General features: G+C 33.9%; 1 protein-coding gene and 1 long non-coding RNA gene across 3 annotated transcripts in view; one reads left to right on the top strand and one right to left on the bottom strand.

Moving 5' to 3' along the window:
* The first annotated feature begins 2821 nt into the window (after positions 1-2821).
* LOC109548755 (uncharacterized) lies at positions 2822-20694 on the top strand. 2 transcript variants are annotated; one of them, XR_012331898.1, is made up of 6 exons: positions 2822-2945; positions 14139-14246; positions 15204-15319; positions 16387-16506; positions 17770-17902; positions 19685-20694. It is a non-coding gene; the product is annotated as an uncharacterized lncRNA (long non-coding RNA). The 2 variants fall into 2 exon arrangements; XR_012331897.1 differs by lacking the exons at positions 2822-2945; positions 16387-16506 and having other exon boundaries at positions 14150-14246.
* The window catches only part of LOC109548754 (uncharacterized), a 117504-nt gene continuing 110767 nt past the window's right edge, over positions 14113-20849 (bottom strand). Inside the window, exon 7 of the mRNA XM_073804919.1 lies at positions 14113-14446. The gene's annotated coding sequence lies outside the window, so the exon portion shown is untranslated. The remainder of the gene's footprint in view (positions 14447-20849) is intronic.

A 20849-nucleotide genomic window follows, 5' to 3' on the forward strand; every position in this document is an offset into this window, starting at 1 on the left:
GGCCTCTTCTGTTAGTGTCCTTGATCTCACAGTGAGTCACAGCCAATCCCCACCTCCCAAGGAGGCCCTCCAATACCTCTAGGCAGGTCTCTGCTATGGTCACTGTGGGGCCAGCTCAGTCTCTGACCTGGCCCAACTCCTGTGTGTACTTGCTCCCAAAGTGCACTGCTGCTAAGGCTAGACTGGTAACAGTTGTGGGAACACTCCTTGTTTATTCAGGTATTCCACAGACACAGGATTTACCAAGCCAATCACAGGGATTTAATCTGTGGCTTGTGCAGCTGAATGGAAAGATTTCCATTCCTCTTCCGTAGTCGCACCACCCCTGGGGCTCAGCTTTGGTTTTGGCCCCACCTCTGCGAGTGCGCCACCCTCAGGCAACTGCTCCCTGCCCAGGTGAGAGGGAATGAAAGCAGCTGATTGTGGCACACTTACTCCCTCAGGTTGGGGAGTGTTACAGCAGCCACAACTGGGGTGTGCATTAATTGCCCATGGCGGTGGGGACCAGCAGGCAGTTGCAACAGACCATGGCATGCTCACTCTGATGGGAGTCCCTCCCAGTGCCTGCAAAGGCCAAAGAAGCTGGCGGGTGGGGAAAGGGGTTGCAATAGCAGCCCTGCCCCTTAGGCACCACTCAACAATGATGCCTTCTATTCCCAGGCTTTTTCTGCAAACTTTCCCTGTTGTTGAGCTCCTTACTCCTTCAGGCTGTAAGCTGAAAAGACACCTCCTTCAGGCTGTCTTTTCACAGCCAACAGCTATCCCCTCCCTGGGTCTGCACTCCAAACCCCTCTTTCCAGCACCCAGCCCTCCTCTGCAACAGGAGATTCATGACTCAGGCTGGAATGTGCAGAGCTGCAGTGCAGACCATGCACACGGTTCTTTCTTTGTCCTGCCTTCCACAGGCCGTCCACTGTGTTCTCCTTTGATCTTCTGCATTCTCCTTTGATCCCCTGAAGGTCCCTTTCTATCCCAGTGGATTTCCCCACCATGAGGGAGTTTTTCTGAGTGTGGGGGCCTCCTCTCACCTTCAGATTCCTGCCAGGGTTGCTGATCCCTTTTTTGATTCCTCTTTTTTTCTTTCTTTTGTCCTACCTGGTTGCGAGGGGATTTTTCTTGTCCTTTTAGATGTCTGAAGTCTTCCACGAATGTTCAGCAGGTGCTCTGAAAGAACTTGCATTTGTAGATGTATTCTACTCTTTTTTTTTTTTTTTTTTTTTTTTTTGCGGTACGCAGGCCTCTCACTGTTGTGGCCTCTCCCATTGAGGAGCGCAGGCTCCGGATGCGCAGGCTCAGCGGCCATGGCTCACGGGCCCAGCCGCTCCGTGGCATGTGGGATCTTCCCAGACCAGGGCACAGACCCGTGTCCCCTGCATCGGCAGGCAGACTCTCAACCACTGCGCCACCAGGGAAGCCCTGTAGATGTATTCTTGATGTACTTGTGAGGAGCGACAAATTTTGCATCCTCCTGTTCTGCCATCTTGACTCATTTTATATTTTTCATGGTGTGTTTACCCTTCTTAGATTTGTGATTGTCTCTTCTTTCATTTGATACATTTATAAACTGTAGTATGTTTAAACTACTTGAGATTATAATTCTCCATAATGTTCTTTTTATAATTCAGTTTTGTTTACTAGCATATATTAGATCTTACAGTTTTCAAAAAAAAATTATTGTTCTCTTTCCAATTTGCATGCATTATATGCATGTTATTTGTTTTATTTTAAAAACTGGAAATAGTTATTATTCTTTATAAGCCTCATAAATGTCAATAGGTTGATTTCTCACTATCATTATTTTTTAAATATTACAGCAGTGCTATTTTGATTTGATATGGACTTAGTTATTCATAAACATCTCACTGGTTTCAAACGGTTAACATTTTTAGTTTATTGTTCATTTTTAACTTTATTATAACATAGATTAAAATATTTTCTTAAGGGAATTCCCTGGTGGTCCAGTGGTTAGGACTCAATAGGACTCCACACTCTCACTGCTGACAGCATGGGTTCAATCCCTGGTTAGGGAACTAAGATCCCACAAGCCGTGTGACCAAAAAAAAAACTCCTTAAAATTTTTTTATTTTGGGGATTCATTTATGCATCAATTGTAGCCTCATATGTTCACCATGTACAAACATATGTATTAGCATACATATATATGTGCATATACATCACACTATATGTATAGTATATATCATATATATGTATATATGAATAAAATAGTGATAGTGGGTCTAGAAATTAAATTGTGTATGTAATAGAGTAGTATCTGATACAAAGTATTGGTATTTAATTAATATTTTATTTGGATTCTGATTATATACCATATTTTCTCATTGCATATATAATCTGTGACTATGTGTTCTCATTTTGTTACTGCTATAAATTAATACATTATGAACAATTTTTAGTTTATATATTTAATATTTTATTATTTGGTATATAGTTTTTCATAGAATAGTCTATGCTGAAGCAGTAAAACGAGCTCCTCTCTTGTTATATTGTGCCTACTTTTTAAAATTCAGAATTCAACTTTTTCCCCTGTGGTTGTTTCCCAGCAATTGATTATCTAATTTTCTTGAAATTATTTAGTGTGCTTCAAAAATAGAGTTGATTTGTCTGTGGAAAAAATCTCTCACCATTCTGACTTTAGGTATAGATCTCTTTCCTGGTGGCACAAAATCTCCCAGTGTGTTAATAATATGCCTTTACTTATCTTTAACTGATCAAGTAACTATACTTTAACCAATCAAGTTACTGTACAGTAAGTATACTGTAATGCTGATTGTCTTCTATGCTTTTTTCTTTACCAGTCATACCCAAAGCAAAGAAAATGAGTGTACATATGACTTGCAAAGAAATGAGTCTACATGGGACCTGCAGAGAAAATGAGCATGCATATGGCTTCACTGAGCACCATATCAACTGCCACTTGGCCACGTGTATGTACATATAACTTCCTTTATCACCATACTCACTGTCATTCTGCAGTGGCACATAGTTTCAGGGAAACTTCTGTAGCCAGCTCAAACATTCTGTTTGTATTATACCAAACAAGGAATCTTTGGTTTTATCCCTGAGTATGCAATCTATTCTGTAAAATTAATGCCTCTGCTAACTTGCCCAAGATCAACAGTAATCAGCACTCACTCCCTTTCCTTAATTTAGCCAAATTGCAATGCAGTTAGCAGCCTTTCCTTATATATGTTGTAGTTTACATAGTACATGTTATTAGTTTTATTAGGTATGGAATTTTATTTTCTCATTATTGTTTGCAATTGGTTTCAGAATGTTCAAAAGACTGAGACTTTATTGTCTTACTTTGGAAGTGGAGTCTAGCACCCTTATTTACAGAATAGGAATTCTGACATGCTAATTTAAAGAGGAGGAGGAGAAAAAGCTACTTAGTTTAAGATCATGGACAAGAATTCAGATTTATTAGCTCCACATTCAAATCCAATTATTTCCTAATGTGGCACTCTGCTGCCTTGAATACCTGTGATCCTTTCCAAGTTTAAAATAATCTATTTTTTCTGCTTATCTTCATTAAGTGGTTATGCATTTAGTTTCCTATATTAATAGACATTGAGATATTGTAACCCATCACTAAATCTCTGGGGATAACTCAAAGTCAAAAGTTTATCTTTCAAGAAATATTCTGATATCTCTGATCAATGATTTTAATTTTTGCAATTACAAAAGACATTTTGGTTGCCTCAAAAAAATCCATTTCCCACTTTAATAATGGCTCCCCAATTTTCATTCTGTTATGTAATCTCTGGCCCAGAACCCACGTCCTTCAAAAGAAAAGTGGGTTTCTCCCCCATATCCAGAGAGAGACCTGATTCTTGAGGATAAGCCCATCCCTTTGCTAGTGATTCATTCAGAATTAAGAGAATTGGAGCATAGCATCATACTGAACAAGGAACTATTTCAAGATAATTATGTGCCCAGTTCAGGTCAATGAGATATGAGAAGTATTCTAGGGAGAGCTTGGATTCTTCATTTATTTTCTATTAAGAGATTGTTGCTGCAAGAGATAGGTTTTTCTCTCAATAATGACATATATTTATGTGAAAAGCTGCAACCATTTTACTGCCAGACTAAGACTGACACTGTAAGGAAAGGTTGGGGGACAGAGCTGAGAGATTGGCAGAAAAAGGAGCTGAAGCCCTGACTGACTGAACATTGGCAGCCATCTATTTAAAATGTAAAGTTTTTCAGTTAAATATGCCAGGTTACCCTCTTCATTGTATGAGCCAGAGTAGTTTTCTGCTATATGCAACCCAAAACATACTAGATTAAATGTAAATGCATGTTCATTAAAAGATAAAATAAATTGAAAATATTTTAAAGTCTACATTTTCTTGAAAATTATTCTCCATATATTGCCAGAGGCCCAGTCTTTAAAGGACAAAAATATTTCAAAATACATAAATGTTCTGACTCTCTTTGTTGGACTGTAAGAAACATTAAAATTAAGCATATTATTTAAAATCTGTTTTAAATCTTTCCTGGGGAAAAGGAAATGTCTAAATTATTCACTTGAGATTTTTTTCTAGTTGTAGGGTAACTATAGCCAACATGTAATTTAATTGTCTCTTAATTGTAACAAGAAATTGCTGGACATTTTTTAAATCAGTCTAATTTCATCTAGTTTAATATTTTTCACTTTCTATAATTTTTAGACATTATATATTTAAGACATTCTTATGAAAGATATTGTTTTTTTCCTGATTATAAATGTTGCCTCGAAGCAATTCTAACACTGTGGTGAATCTAAATCTCACAGCATAATATTTCCTCCTACTTCATTTTAACATTAATGCCCATCTCCTGCTTATGTGCCCATAAGCAGAGGTGAAAGGAATAGCAGTATGAAATTTACTTTACTAGCTATATGACTGACGAGCTGGACCTAAAGGCAGAAAGACAATTTTAAATCAAAATTAAATAGCAGAACTTATAAGTTGAGAGAAAAAGTATGTTTAGATGATGTCTATGGACAAACTCGGAATTATGTTTAAGATATTTTCTTTTTTAAAATAAACACCTAAAACCTCCTTAGTTTTTCACTATGAACTTTCAAAATGTAATCAACTAAGGAAGAAAAACTACTCAGCCTAGATTCAAACTAAGTTAACTGGGTGTATGTAGCAATTTGAAAAATTTATATTTTTAAAATCTGAAAATGATTGAGACTGCTTTTTTTCTTTTAACTAACTTATCACTTATTTTTAGAGATACTGCTATGTTCCTCATTTCTATTTTAATTTTCTTTAAGAATTCCTAATATTTCTAAAAATACTTGAAGTATTTAGACTTATCTTTGTTTTAGTTGAAGAAAGTATTTCACTTTACTATTTAATCAGTTGGTTTGGATATCCCACTTGATATCTCTGAAACTTAGTTTTCACATTTTTATATGAAATTAAAGTGTTTGCTTTAACTTACACACATGAATTTTAAAACTACATAAAATAATTAATGTATGAGAGAAGTATAAATGTTTGATTCTTTATTCATGTAAATATTATATATTTTCCCCATTGCTTACAAAATTTAGCTTTCTTATTTAATACTGTTATTAGTATTTTGATTAAATGTTTTAGAAAATGTGTTAACTGTCCAATTGTTTAATTAATGGATTGAAAAGCATATGCCTGATAAAGCAAAAGTTGAGAAAATGAGGTTAATAGAAAATTCCTGTGAAAGTTCTGGAGTCATATGTTCTAAATTAAAATGAAGAGAATTTATAGTTTTAAGAATTTTCACTTAATATGACAACACTTCAGTTAACTGGAATCTTCCATTGACTAAAATATAGGTTAAATAACGTTTTTATTATAATGTAGAGATATACCTATTCAACCGTACAACTCTTTCCTTCCAATAGATTTTAAGATGATAGAAACATTCTACACTGTTCTTTATGGTAGCTACTAGTAGCCACATGTGAGCACTTGAAATGTAGATACTGTGACTGAAGAAGTGAACTTTGAGTTTTAATTAAATTCTTTTGAAATAATTATATATCCATATGAAGTAAGAAATAATACTAAGATCACACTTACCTTTTATCCAGTTTCTCCCAATGGTCACATATTGTAAAACTACAGTACAATATTACAGGATATTGACTGTAATAGTCATAATACAGAACTGTATAGTCATAATACAGAACATTCCATCACCACAAGGATCCCTCCTGTTGTCCTTTTATAGTCACATCCATTTCCTTCCTACTCCAACCCCTGCTAAACTCCTGGAAGCCACTAGTCTGTTTTCTATTGAAATTTTGTTGTTTCAAGAGTGACATTAAAAATGGAATCATAGGGCTTCCTTGGTGGCGCAGTGGCTGAGAGTCCGCCTGCCGATGCAGGGGACACGGTTTCGTGCCCCGGTCCGGGAAGATCCCACGTGCCGCGGAGCGGCTGGGCCTGTGAGCCATGGCCGCTGGGCCTGCGCGTCCGGAGCCTGTGCTCCGCAACGGGAGAGGCCACAACAGTGAGAGGCCAGCGTACCGCAAAAAAAAAAAAAAAAAAAAAAATGGAATCATATAGTGTGTGAACTTTTGAGATAGCTTTTTTAATCATCACACTTCCCTGGATATTCATGAATGTTGTTGTGTGTTCGCTCTTTTTATAGTTCATTCTTTCTATTGCAGGATAGTGTTACAAAATATGTATGCACCACAGTTTGCTTAAACATTCACATAATAAGTAGCATCTGGGTTGTTTCAAGATTATGGATATCACTAACGAAGCTACTAAAAACATTTGTGTATAGGTGTTTGTGTGACTATATTCCATTTTCATTTCTCTGGACTAAATTCCCAGGAGAGCAATTGCTGGGTCTTATAGTAGTTTATTTAGTCTATAAGTCTATGCTGGGTATTATTTAGTTTTTTAAATTTTTATTATTTTTGCTTTTTTTTTTTAATTGCCAAGCTGTTTTTCAGAGTGGCTGTCCCATTTTCCACTCCGACCAGCAATATGAGTGATCTAGTTTCTTTAGTCTAGGCAACTTTGGATGCTGTCACTATTCTTTATTTTAACCATTATGATAGGTATGTAGTGATATCTCATTGTGGTTTTCACTTGTATTTTTCTGAGGCTACTGATGTGGAACATCTTCTCATAGGTTTATTTGTCATCCGTATGTTTTCTTCCCTGAAAAGCCTGTTCATGTCTTTAGCCCATTTTCTAATTGGATTGTTTGTTGTTTTTTTTCCCTATTAGGTTTTGAGAGCTCTTAATATATTCTTGATACTAGCCCTTTATAGATATGTCGCTTGGAAATATATTTTCTCCAGTCTGAAGGTTGTCTCTTTAGCCTTTACATATGGACTTCCACAGAGGAAAATATTTTCATTTCAATGAAGTCAAATTTATCAGTTTTTCTTGCTATGGACTGTGCTTTTAATGTCAACTCTAAGAGCACTGTGTATAGGCTGGGATTGAAAAGATTTTCTATTTTTGTGTCATTTTATAGTTTTTTATTTACATGTAAGTATATTCATTTTCAGTTAACTTTTCAAAAATTGAGATTTAGATAAAAGTTAATTTTTTGGCTATGAATGTCTTATTGCTCCAGTTAAAAAGGCTATCCTTCTTCTTCTGAATTGCCTGTGCAGCTTTATCAAAAATCAGTTGAGCATAGTGTGTGGTTTTACTTTTATTTTTTCATTAATCCTTGTCTATTTCTTTACCAATACCACACATTCCTGATTACTTTTTTCCCCCATTCTATTCTCATTGTCAGATGGATTTAGCTATTTAAGCCCTGTGCCCATGCAAAAATTCTTAGTGATAGTTTGACAGGAATTTCATTAAATCTGCACAGTAATATGCTGTAGTGAACATAGGGTGCATATATCTTTGGAATTAGTGCTTTTGTTTTCTTTGGAAAAATAACCAGAAATGGAGTTGCTGAATCATATGGTAGTTCTTTTTAATTTTTTGAGGAACCTCCATACACCAACAATGCACTTGGGTACCCTTTTCTCCACATCCTCACCAACACTTGTCATTTGTTGTCTTCTTGATAATATCCATTCTGACAGGTGGAAAGTAAAATCTCATGTGGTTTTTGATTTGCGTTTAGCTAATAATTAGTGACGTTGGACCTCCTTTCATGTGTGTGTCTGTTGGCCATCTGTATGTCTTCTTTGGAAAGATGTATTGGGTCCTCTGCTCAATTTTTAATTGGTTTTTTTTTTGGATGTTGTGTTATAGGAATTCTTTATATAATTTGGATGTTAACCCCTTATCAGATAGATCATTTGCACATATCTTCTCTCTTTCAGTAGGCAGCTTTTTCATTTCATTGATGGTTTCCTTTACTTTTCAAAAGCTGTTTAGTATGATGTAGTCTAATTTGGTTATTTTTGCTTTTTGTTTCCCTTGCCTGAGGAGACTTATCCAAAAAAATATTAAGACTGATGTCAAAGGGCATACTGCCTATATTTATTTCTAGGAGTTTTATGGTTTCAGGTCTTAGATTTACCTCTCTTTAATCCACTTTGGGTTTATTTTTATAGATGGTGTGAGAAAGTAGTCTAGTTTGATTATTTTACATGTAGCTGTCCAGTTTTCCCAACATCATTTATTAAAGAGGCCATCTTTTCTCCATTGTATATCTTGCCTCTTTATCTAGATTGACCTTACAAGTGTGTGTTCATTTCCATGCTCTTTATTTTCTTCCATTAATCTGTGTGTCTGTTTTTGTGCCAGTACCATAGCATTTTGATTACTGTAGCTTTGTAGTATAATTTGAAATCAGGAATCATGATACTCCAGTTAGTTCTTTGTCTATATTGTTTTGGCTCTTTGAGGTCTTATGTGTCTGTATACAAATTTTAGAATTATTTGTTTCAGTTTTGTGAAAAATGTCAATGGTATTTTGATATGGATTACATTGAATCTGTAGATTCCCTTGGGTAGTAGGGTCATTTTAATTAGTTCTTCCAATATGTGAGCACAGTATATCTTTCCATTTTTTGTGTCATCTTCAATTTCTTACATCATTGTCATAGTTTTTGGAGTGGAGATATTTTGCCTCCTTGGTTAGATTTATTCCTAGGTATTTTACTCTTTTTGATGCTATTGTAAATGGGATTGTTTATCTTTCTAATCTTTTGTAGTTAGATCATTATGATTTCTTTCCTTATATTAACTTTTGGTTTTGTTTATTCTTTTTTTCTACTTCCTTTGGTTGTAAGTTGAAGTTGTTGGAGATTTTTTGTTTCCTTAGGTAGACCTGTATCGTTATACATTTCCCTCTTAGAACTGCTTTTGCTGTGTTCCATTGACTTTGGATCATTGTGTTTTTATTTTCATTTGTTTCCAAGTATTTTTTGATTTCCTATTTGAGTTCTTTCATGACCCTTTGGTTGTTTAGTATCGTATTATTTAGCGTCCACATGTTTGTGGTTTTTGCAGTTTTTTGCTTATGGCTGATTTCTACTCATAAAATTATAGGCAGAAAGGCTGCTTGGTATGATTTCAGTCTTCTTAATTTGATGAAAGTTGCTTTGTGGCCCAGCATATGGTCTATCCTGGAGAATGTTCCATGTGTAGTTGAAAAGAATGTGTATTCTGCTGCTTTTAGATGGATAGGTTTGTATTGTACTTACTGCCATTTTGTTAATAATTTCAGGGTTGTTTTTGTAATTCTCTTTTGGTTTTTTCCTCTTCTATTGCTCTCTTCCCTGTCATTTGATGATTATTTTTAGTGTTATGTTTGGATTCCTTTCTCTTTTGTGTGTGTATTATAGATTTTTGGTTTGTTTTACCATGTGGTTTATATATAGCAATGTATATGTGATTTTATACATATGATTTTTATGTTAATGATCTCTTAAGTTTGAATGCCTTCTAACAACCCTCAATTTTCAGCCCCCCCCCATTGTTTGTTTTTGACATCATATTTTACATCAGTTTGTTTTGTGTATCCCTATAGTGGATATCGATTTTATTACTTTTGCCTTTTAATCTTCTTACTAGCTTTATACATGGCTGATTTACTACTTTTACCACATACTTGCCTTGCCAATAAGATTTTTCCTTTAGTCATTTTCATGTTTTTAGTTGTGGCTTTTTCTTTTATGCTTAGAGATTCCCTTTATCATTTCTTGTAAAGCTGGTTTTGTTGTGCTGAACTCTTTTAGCTTTTTCTTTTCTATAAAAGTTTTGATCTCATTCAAATCTGAATGAAAGCTTTGCTGGGTAGAGTATTCTTGGTTGTAGTTTTTTTCTTCCTTTCTTTACTTTAAATATGTCATGCCACTCCTTTATGGCCTGCAGAGTTTCTCCTGCAAAGTCAGCTGATAGTCTATGAGGGTTCCCTTGTACATAACTAGTTGCTTTTCCCTTGCTGCTTTTAATATTCTTTTTTTTTGCCATTTTAATTATAGTGTGTCTTGTTGTAAACATGTTTGTGCTGATCTTGTTTGCAACTTTATGTGCTTCCTGGACCTAGATGTCTGTTTCCCTTCCAAGTATAGGAAAGTTTTCAGCTATTACTGCTTCAAATAAGTTTTGAGACCCATAGCATGGGAATGATAGTACACTTCATGTTGTCTCAGAGTGGGTTTTAGAGTGTGTGAGATTTAACATGTGCCCTTGAAGAGCTGAGTCCCTATTTCCTACTGCCCTCCAATTCTACCACACATAAGCACAGCTGCCCTTAAAAGCCAGATGTTCTAGGGGTTTATCCTTTGGTCCAGGACCCTTGGGCTAGGGAACCTGATGTGGGGATTGGCTCATTTGCTTCTTCTGTAGAACCTCTGCAATTGTGAATATTCTACCATTTGTGGGTCACCTACCTGGGGGTGTGGGTCTTGACTATACCATGTCTCTGCCCCTCCTGTCTCACTGTGGTTCCTTCTTTAGTTCTTGAAAATCTTTTCTACTAGTCATCAGGTTGTTCTCATAGATAGTTGCTCTGTAAATCGTGGCAATTTCGGTGTGCCCATGGGAGGAGTTGAGTTTAGGGTCTTCCTATTCTGCCATCTTGGCCACTTCTAATCTGAAGTAATTTGATATAAATTATCTTTCGCCATCTAATATGTCAAAGAACATTGCATTCCTTAGCGGTGATACATTAAAAATACTGTGTCATTTAATATATCCTTTAATATCTGTTAAACTTGATTCAAAATAAGATCTTCAAACTATAAAAATTATCTCTAAGACTGTTTCAAGTTAAGGTAGGTCTTATATTTTATATAAGATATTTCATAGGGAAAATGTTGGAATTTGGGCTCCACATCTTTGTATTCAAATATAGGCTATGTCACTACTATGCCAAATTTGACTTTGGCAATTTACTTAATTCTTCATTGAACACATTTTTATTTGCTTATTTTTATTGAGATATAGATGATTTACAGTGTTGTGTTTCTGGTGTACAGCAAAGTGACTCAGTTTATATATATATATTTCTTTTTCATATTATTTTTCATTATGGTTTATTACAGGATATTGAATAGAGTTCCCTGTGCTACACAGTAGGACCTTGTTGTTTATTTTATATACACTAGTTTGTATCTGCTAATCCCAAACCTGATTTATTCCTTCCCCACCCCCTTTTCCCCTTTGATAACCATAAGTTTGTTTTCTATGTTTGTGAATCTGTTTCATAAGTTCATTTGTGTCATATTTTAGATGCCACATATAAGTGATATATGGTATTTAACTTGTCTGACTTACTTCACTTAGTTTAATCATCTCTAGGTCCATCCATGTTGTTTCAAATGGCATTACTTCATTCTTTTTTATGGCTGAGAAATATTCCATTGTATATATGTACCACATCTTCTTTATTCATCTGTTGATGGACACTTAAGTTGCTTCCATGTCTTGGCTATTGTAAACAGTGCTGCTGTGAACATTGGAGTGCATCTATCTTTTCAAATTAGAGTTTTCTCCAAACATATGTCCAGGAGTAGGACTACTGGATCATATGGTAACTCTATTTTTAGCTTTTTTAAGGAGTCTCCACACTGGTTTTTATAGTGGCTGCACCAATTTACATTCCCACCAACAGTGTAGGAGGATTCCCTTTTCTAAACACTCTCTCCAGCATTTGTTATTTGTAGACATTTTAATGATGGCCATTCTGACCGGTGTGAGGTGGTACCTCACTGTAGTTTTGATTTGCATTTCTCTAATAATTAGCAATGTTGAGCATCTTTTCATACGCCAGTTGGCCATCTTCTTCATAGAAACGTCTATTTAGTTCTTCTGCCCATTTTTGATTGGACTGTTTGTATATTTTGGAAATAATCCCTTGTCAGTCACATCATTTGCAAATATTTTCCCCCAGTCTGTAGGTTGTCTTTTCAATTTGCTTATGGTTTCCTTTGCTGTGCAAAACCTTTTAAGTTTAATTAGGTCCCATTTCTTTTTCTTTTGCTTTTATTGATATTTCAGTTGCCTTGGGAGACTGACCTAAGTAAACATTGGTAAGATTTATGTCAGAGAATGTTTTCTATGTTCTATTCTAGGAGTTTTATGGTGTCATGTCTCATATTTGTCTTTAACCCATTTTGAGTTTGTGTATGGTGTAAGGGAGTATTCTAACTTCATTGATTTACATGCGCCTGGCCAGTTTTCCCAATACCACTTGCTGAAGAGACTGTCTTTTAAGAACATATTTTTAAACTGCAACTTGATTGACCTTACAAGTTTTAGGTGATGACTTAGCTGTAGTTGTTTTAAAGTATCCTGTAATGCCCAACATATTCATTTAACATTTTGGTATGTATTGGAAGTCCTTTTACCCTTCACCTATGTACTCATTTCGTTAACTGATGCTCTCCATTTTTTCTGTGAAACAAAGTGACAATCACAACTCATGGGGCACTTAGTATTACTAGGCTATATTTTAATATCTACTATCCTTACATATCTGCTTCCACCAAGTACCAAGTTATGTTTATTTCCAAACGTATTTGTGCCAGTTATACTTATGACTATAGTAACTAATTATTACATAAAGTGTTAAAATATGACTGTAAAGAAGAAAAGCTTTTGCATTGAGACGAATGGTTTGGAAAAGCTACCTGAAAATATACATTCTAGCATTACGTGTGAACACAACTGTAAATGTCAGAAAGGCTCCTTAAAAAATCATGAATTATTCTTCACTTACATTTTACTTCTATTAATGAACTAAATAGAAAAAGGTTCTTATCTACCTCATCAAACAGTGGTCCAATAGATAAATATTTAAGTTTAAAGTATGTTCATATCAATTTTATAATCCCTTTTGGTTAATTGCCTATATAAATACAGTTGATCACTCCTTGAAACCCTTCTGCACTTGGCTTTCCAGACATGACCCTCTCCTGTTTCTTGCTGTACCTCATTGGCTCCTCCACACAAAATCTCAGGGCTTGTACTGTCAACCCTTTGTTGGAGCCTGTCTCCAGCTCTCTCTGATTCTCCCTCAAAGCCCAGACTTGTTATAACAAATTCTGATCTGACACCTTTATTTGCATATATAATACACATCTTAAATTTAAAATGATCTCTTCTCCTTGCTTAACTCACTTCAGGCACCCTGCTCTTTTTGCACTTCCTTATTTTTTTTTTCATTTCACCAACTTTGTGGCAGCAATAGGACATAAATTCACCAGTGACAGTAAATATTGTGTAACAAACAGTTTTTATAGTCTCAGAATATTATGCTATGCCTAACTGAAAACTAACTGGTTTACATTGTTTGCAATTTCTTACCATTTTAAATAAGATGTATATCGAGTACATACAGATTAACTTAGACCTTATTCCTGCCTACCCAGTGAAAAGGGATGTAAATGAGCCTTCTTTATTAAGAGATACAATGTGAGGAGTAGTAATGGTTAAATATAAAGCCAATTGTGATATAGTCAAGATTATGATGAATGAACAGTGGACGTACAAAGTGACATGGTGGCTCGGAAGGAAATTCCACTTTCTGAAGAGAATGGGATAGAGGTCTTTTAAAAGGAGGGAGCTTTTAGGGGAGTCATGACAGATGAGTGATATTTGAAAAGGAAGAAACACGTAGGTTGAGCATTACAAGTATGGGAATGAGAGCCAACTAGAAATGCAGACTGAGTAATAGTAACACTCTTTTAATTTGAGATTTATTCCAGAAATGAAGAAAAGGTACCTGGGCATAAGCAGCTCATGAGATGCACTTCTCAGGCAATATGCCATGATTTAATTGACTTTGGAAGGTGGTCCACTGAGGTACGTTGGTAAAACCTCCCAAACATAATTTCAAAATTAAAAAAAAATGACATACAATATTAAGATATGCATATATTGCAAATTTAGTTAAATCTTTACTGAAAGAACCAGCAGAATAATAATGTTGGTTACTCACGAAGTCTTATTCTTATTTCTGCATTCTTCTGAGTGTTCTGAGCCAGTTTTTCAAAGCCTCATAGCTTTAGAAAATGAAAGAGAACAGTAGTAAGATTGGTTGCTTTAGATAAGAATTATAAATACAGTGTAACAAATGATCTGAAGGTAATGTGCACTGCAAATATTAGATGATCCAAATTTTCTTTTACAAATATTTCTGTGTGTGTGTGTATATATATATGTATATATGTATACATATGTATATATGTATATATGTATATATATGTATATATATATGTATATATTTTGCTATTAGCCAACCAGTGGTTTCTGTGGGAAAATAACTGGAAGTTTAGAACACAACCATCTGTCAGTTAACAACTCCTTTTGTTTGTAGAACTAAACAGCTATCAGTCAAGACTGGTGCCATACAGCCAAAGTTTCAAGGACTTTTTTCTTCTTACATAACCTACACCAGCTTTCAGTTTTTATATTCAAATGGCAGTTACTGTTTTCATGGACTTTTTCATATGGAATATATTCTAGTATTTCTGCTTTACTAATTTTTTATCACCTTAAACATGCAATGTCCATATATTTGTTTTTTTCTTTATGTGTTATTTAAACATTTTCATTATCTTCTTCTAATGTGAAGGTATATAATCCTGTCTTTGAAAGTGGTTTTTGAAGTAGTACCAATTCTTTAAAAGATAGGAAGAATTCATCTGTAGAAGTAATAGTATCATAAGACTAGGATTATGCTTATACATATAGATTGCAAAATTTTAATTAAAATCAATTTTACATTTCTAATGCCTTTTGTGTTGTTTCTCCTTCCAGGTTTGAATACATACAAATATGAAAGAATTAAAGTGATTTAAATGCTCATTACCACTATGCAGAACTGAGGAAATGTAACCTCCAGGTAGTCTTAGAGCATTATACTGTGAATGCAGGTACAATCTGTTAAGAAGAATCATGCATTTCAAAAAGTAATTGGCCATGTATTGCATTTTCTCCAGGAGAGAATTCTCCATGAGTATTAATTAAGGCATTGTCTCTGAAAAGGTATGGGATTCCTGGGCACTTACGAGTTGGAAAAAAACAAATGAGTAAAATAGGAATAAATGATTCAGAGGTTTAATAGGGATGTATTTTCATTGTCACATACAATTCAGGGATTTGTGCAGCCCATTTTAGCAGCTACTGTCTCAAAATGTACTAAAGGATGCTATTTAACATGACTTGTTTCTGTGAAGTGTGAGACTGATTGATACTTTATAAAGATCTTTCTATAACAGGCATAATTGACCCAGAAACTGAGTTTCTTTAACAAATACAAAAAATGCTGCTTGAAAGGAATACATTGAGCATTTAAAATGCCATTTATTTTAGCATAAGGAAAACTATGATCAGTAAGTAAGCTTTGTAACTAAATGTCTCAACTACACTTATTTACAATAATTCCATGGGGAAAGTATTGAAGAAAATGTTGACAATACTGTGGACTATTCATGAATATGGTACATACATTTTTGTTATTTTAGCATCAAAAATGAACTGAAGTGACTAAAAGATTCTCCCACCTTTCTCTCTGATCTCCATAATTAAGGACTGAGATTAGTCACCATTTATCATCTGAAATAGACAGCAGCACAAAATATTGTCCTCAGAAGATGTTTGAATTTCAAGAATATTTACAGCTAGAAATAGATTTGTTATAAGGAAAGGACCAGCAGTTCAATTATTGCACAGCACAATACTTAGAAAGCAGTTTAGGATGAATAGCCCTCTCAGTATCTACAGCAATTACAAGTTGTCAAAATATTTTTAAAAATTGTAATGGATATACTCAGTGGATAGATCCAAATGGACATGGATATATCAATAAATTTCAAATTTCATATAGTAATTTTATCACTATTATCATGAATTCTATTATTCCAAATTCAGAATTTCCATTCTAAATCTTTAAGTTTTAAAATGCAATGCATTCTCAAATGTACTCCTTATTTTTCTCTAGGAAATGTTTAGGCATCTGGTCTCAAATACAGGACTTTCTCCTGTATAAATTAAATACATTAATGGCAGAAAGTTATGGAAAAATTATTTTCTTCAATGGCAGAACACAAAGGAAGTAAAGGTATTTTCACAATTCTTCTAATTTATGATACATTATGATCCACAGAGACCATTAGACTTTTATCAATGTGAAAATCATAGCTGAGAGAGGTTTGCTGATTTCTTTCCAGAAACACACTGCTAACAGAAGAGTTGGGTTTTCCAAAGAAACACTCTTTTCCCTGTATTATATTTCCCTCCTTATCCCAGAGGTATAACAGGAGTAGCATCAGAGACCCTGGACTTAGATCTCAAATGCATATTCTAACACAGAACTCTATTCCCAGTAACAATAAGCAGTGTTGTGCATCGTCTAAGATGCAGTAACTATAGCCCTGTAATAAGCTGAATACATGATCAGAAATTTAATAAGATCCTGAAAAACCATCTTAGACTAATGATAAAAAGAACAGTTGATAATATAAAATGTTAGCACATTGGCCATGAACGTGAATTGTCCCAAAAATCCTCCTAAAAAATGCTACATTAACTAGAATGAAGATCCTTATGCAGTTTACAAATGAAGTGATACCTATTTTTCCTTTAAATATCAAATATGTGCTATAAAATTGGAAATGAAAAAATACATTAGAGTACAGTCTGATTCCATTTCTTCAATTAAATTTTTTTATGATTTATTTTTACAGTAATTTAACATTTTAATTAAATCTGCAACTATTTTCATTTCTAAAAGATGTCCTTCATTTTGTAATACTATATAACTAAATCGCTAATGAAGTGACTTTCCATTCCAATTAATAGTATCTGGTAATAATTTTAATACCATTTCTAAATGACTTAATTCTATGATTGCACGTAAACGTTGGGGAGATAAAATTGAATACAACAACCCAAATCCCTGCCTTTGTATAGTTATGTGTGAGAGTCAAAATAAACAGTTGAATATATTTTATACTTTCTTTTAGTTTTAGCATCAGCAGGGAGAAGGGGATGGATTGTTGTGTTCATCCCAGCTTGTTTTCTAGAAATTTGGGTTATAATGTAAGCAAGAAGATACAGTCAAAGAAAGCAGATGGAAACCATTAGTGTACCAACATTTCATTTCAAATGGATAGACTGCATATTTTTCAGACTGGATAAATCTCTTGAAGTGTGTATGATAGAATAGTCCCTTTAATGCACGCAATACATACCAGGTTAGTGGTATTACTAATGCTAATACACTTATTAATGAGAGTACTGTATATTGACTGCATATTTGATCTTTTCAAAGCTTCAAATATATTAACTCATTTATTGTTGCCTTAATAACCACATAATTCAGGTACTTTTATTAACTGCATTGTACAAAAGAGGAAACTGAAGCTCCAAGGAATTGATAACTCGCCCGAAGTCATACAACTAATCAGATTCTACAGGAGTCATCAAACTCTGGCAGTCCGGCCCCAGATCCTGAGGTCTGTTATACCATCTTACATGTATTAAACTAAACCTTAATATTACATATGCACAGATATGTATAAACTTTAACTTTCTTATATACTTAATCATTATTAATCATGGTATTTATTCATTCCTTCAGGAAATGCACATTGTTTTTCTACATGCCAGGCGCTATTATAGATGCTAAGTATAAAGTGATGGACAGGATTGCTAATGCAAAAAGTTATTCTGACAGTTATTATAAAGCGGTAAGAAAGACCTTATTTAAGAGATCAGGTTCAACTCCAAATATAGCAAAGGCAGTTGGGGATTTATAGCCAGCTCTAGTGAGAAAGTCACTGAATGAAAAATTACTAAGAGGAGATATCAAGGGTAGGGGGACTGGCTAACCGACTCTGAATTCTTGCTACGACTGGAGGTGAAGACACAGTCCAAAGATGAGGCCGAGTCAGAAAGAGGGCTCAGCTTCACTCAAATTTCATTAAGGAGAGAGTCTTCATCAAGATAAACAAAGATGCTACGATTTGTAGCTTAAAATCTAGTAGACAGAAACAGTTAACAAAGGGATAAACACAGAAATTTGTGCTCCTGTTAAGGACTATAAAGAAACCAAATTAAGGTAATGCCTTGGAGAGTTACTGAGGAGGAGTTAAAGTGAGGTAGTGTTTTAAGTAACTCATGGCTTGAGGAAGGCCATTTTCAGGATATGATATTTGAACTGAATTTATTACTAGATATCAAGCCCAAAGTTGTACCTTAAAATAGCAAAGGCTTCATATTTTTTCCCACACAGTGAAAGAGGAAAAACTAATTTCCCACCTCTATTTTATAAGTTTATCTTAATAATGTTCCTTTTAAAAGCAATACAAATATTATATTCAATATATATATAATTTTAATATATAAAATTTTAATACATCCTTAGTGATAAACCTCTTGTCTTTCTCTAATACATCAAGAGAAGGTTTAGCTTAATACAGTGAACTCGAACATTTTCCTCACGAAAGCCTTAAAGAATCCATCAGAACTTCCATTTTATCAGGTAATTTTTAGTCTCACATCTCTTATTTTACATTACCTGAGAGAGAAAAATAATTTCAAGAGAGCCCTTTCTCCTGACACATTAAACCACACTAGTGGATGACTTTTTTCTGGGTATTTTTTCTAGGCAGAGTTTCCTATTGATCTTTATAAATGAGGGGAGGGGTATTTTGAAATTGTATAAAGAAAGCAATGCAACCTAACAGTCTTATATATAAAAGAAAATTCAATTATAATAGGGAATTGACTTTGAAATTGGATCAATAAACAACTCTGAAGAGGATAAGAGCTGAAAGAGTAATGCTCAATCTTACTTATACCTTATATTCCCTTACCTAAGAAATAACTTATACAAGGTGAGTTGAAAGAAATATTAACTAGTCACAAATACGTCACTTGGGCAAACAAATATGAGGGGAAAGATGTTTTAAGGAAAATGTAGAGATTGAAAGCTTTCTAGTATGTTTGTGATAGGCTGACCTCACAGAGAAGAGCTGCATAGTAAAGTAGAAAAGCTAAACCTTCCCTTGGTGTCATTATTCAAAGATTTTTTTTTCTTCTAGATTGACTGCAATATAGTTGACATACAGTACTGAACAAGTTTAATTTCAAAGCTTTCTTTTAAAATACAGTTACTTCTATAACAAAATTTCTTTAAGGCATTGATTATGCCAAATTTGGGGTTTTTAAAAACAATTTTTTGATTCATTTTCAGGTATAAATATTGTGACTATTTCAAATATTTTCTCATATAGGCTTCTTTCAATGTACTTCCAAAGACCAAAAAAAGATACATACATCCAACTCGGAATGTAACACGGTTGTTCAGTAAGAAGTAAAGTGGAAGGAACATTGTTACTCAAATAATGAAAATGAGAAGAATACCTGTCCTATTTACTTTAAGGGATTTCTGACTGTTGAAAACATATTCAAAATAATAAATTCAAATAAAATTAAAGATGACATGAAAATATATAAGCTATGGAATGGATTAAATGCAAATGACAAGCATGTATGTACAAAGGTGCATATGTATACGCCATCAAGTAAGAATACATAAATTGTAAAGAGTAGATTTCAAACTTTGTTTTTCAAATGATAACCTGCAATAGTTGAAATTTATATTTGACTTAGAAATTACATAATTAAGCATTGATTTACTGTGCACCTAACTTCATAGCCTTCACTTTACATTGGTCAGCATGAATTATAAGTGTCAAATGATGGCTGCTTATAAATGTTGTAGCTATACTTTATAAACTAACCGGCCAAGAGATAATTGATTTTATTTTTCTCAGCATTATAAATCATACATCAGTTTAGGTGTTTCTATTAGATATGATACCAGTTTGGTCCCAGCTTTTTAAAAGAATAATAACATGGGCAGCCGTAGTGTAGTAGAAATCATTTTTAACACTATATGAAAAGAAGTAAATGCAATATGTTTTTTACAATGGCAGACAATTTTTGCAGGAAAAAAAATAACATGTTCTGTAATTTAGCAACAATTATCAATGTGATAGGTTGAAAATCATGATATTGCTTACCTATAAAATGTATTGTGACAACTTATAGATGTGAATAAAATTTAATTTCTATCTGAAGATGATTCTTGCATTAAAAATTTTAGAATTTGGAGTCTACTTTATTGAATTGTCATTTACTTTTAGCTATACTTTACTTTTAGAAAATAAATCTTTAGAAGTAGCAAGTAATGAATGATTGCAGATGATTGTTGAAAATATGGCATCATGTTTTATTTTGGATAATAAAATTTAAAATAAATATCCTGATCAACTTTCTTTAAAATCTTCTTCATGTCAGTGTGCCTCTTTGAAAATGGTTTCTCAAAGGTGTTATTAAAATCAAACAGAGAAGTAATTTAGATATTAGTTGCTAGGAGTTTCGTAACAAAAGTCC

The sequence above is a fragment of the Tursiops truncatus genome, chromosome 5 (assembly GCF_011762595.2).
Source record: "Tursiops truncatus isolate mTurTru1 chromosome 5, mTurTru1.mat.Y, whole genome shotgun sequence".
NCBI classification, from domain to species: Eukaryota; Metazoa; Chordata; class Mammalia; order Artiodactyla; family Delphinidae; genus Tursiops; species Tursiops truncatus.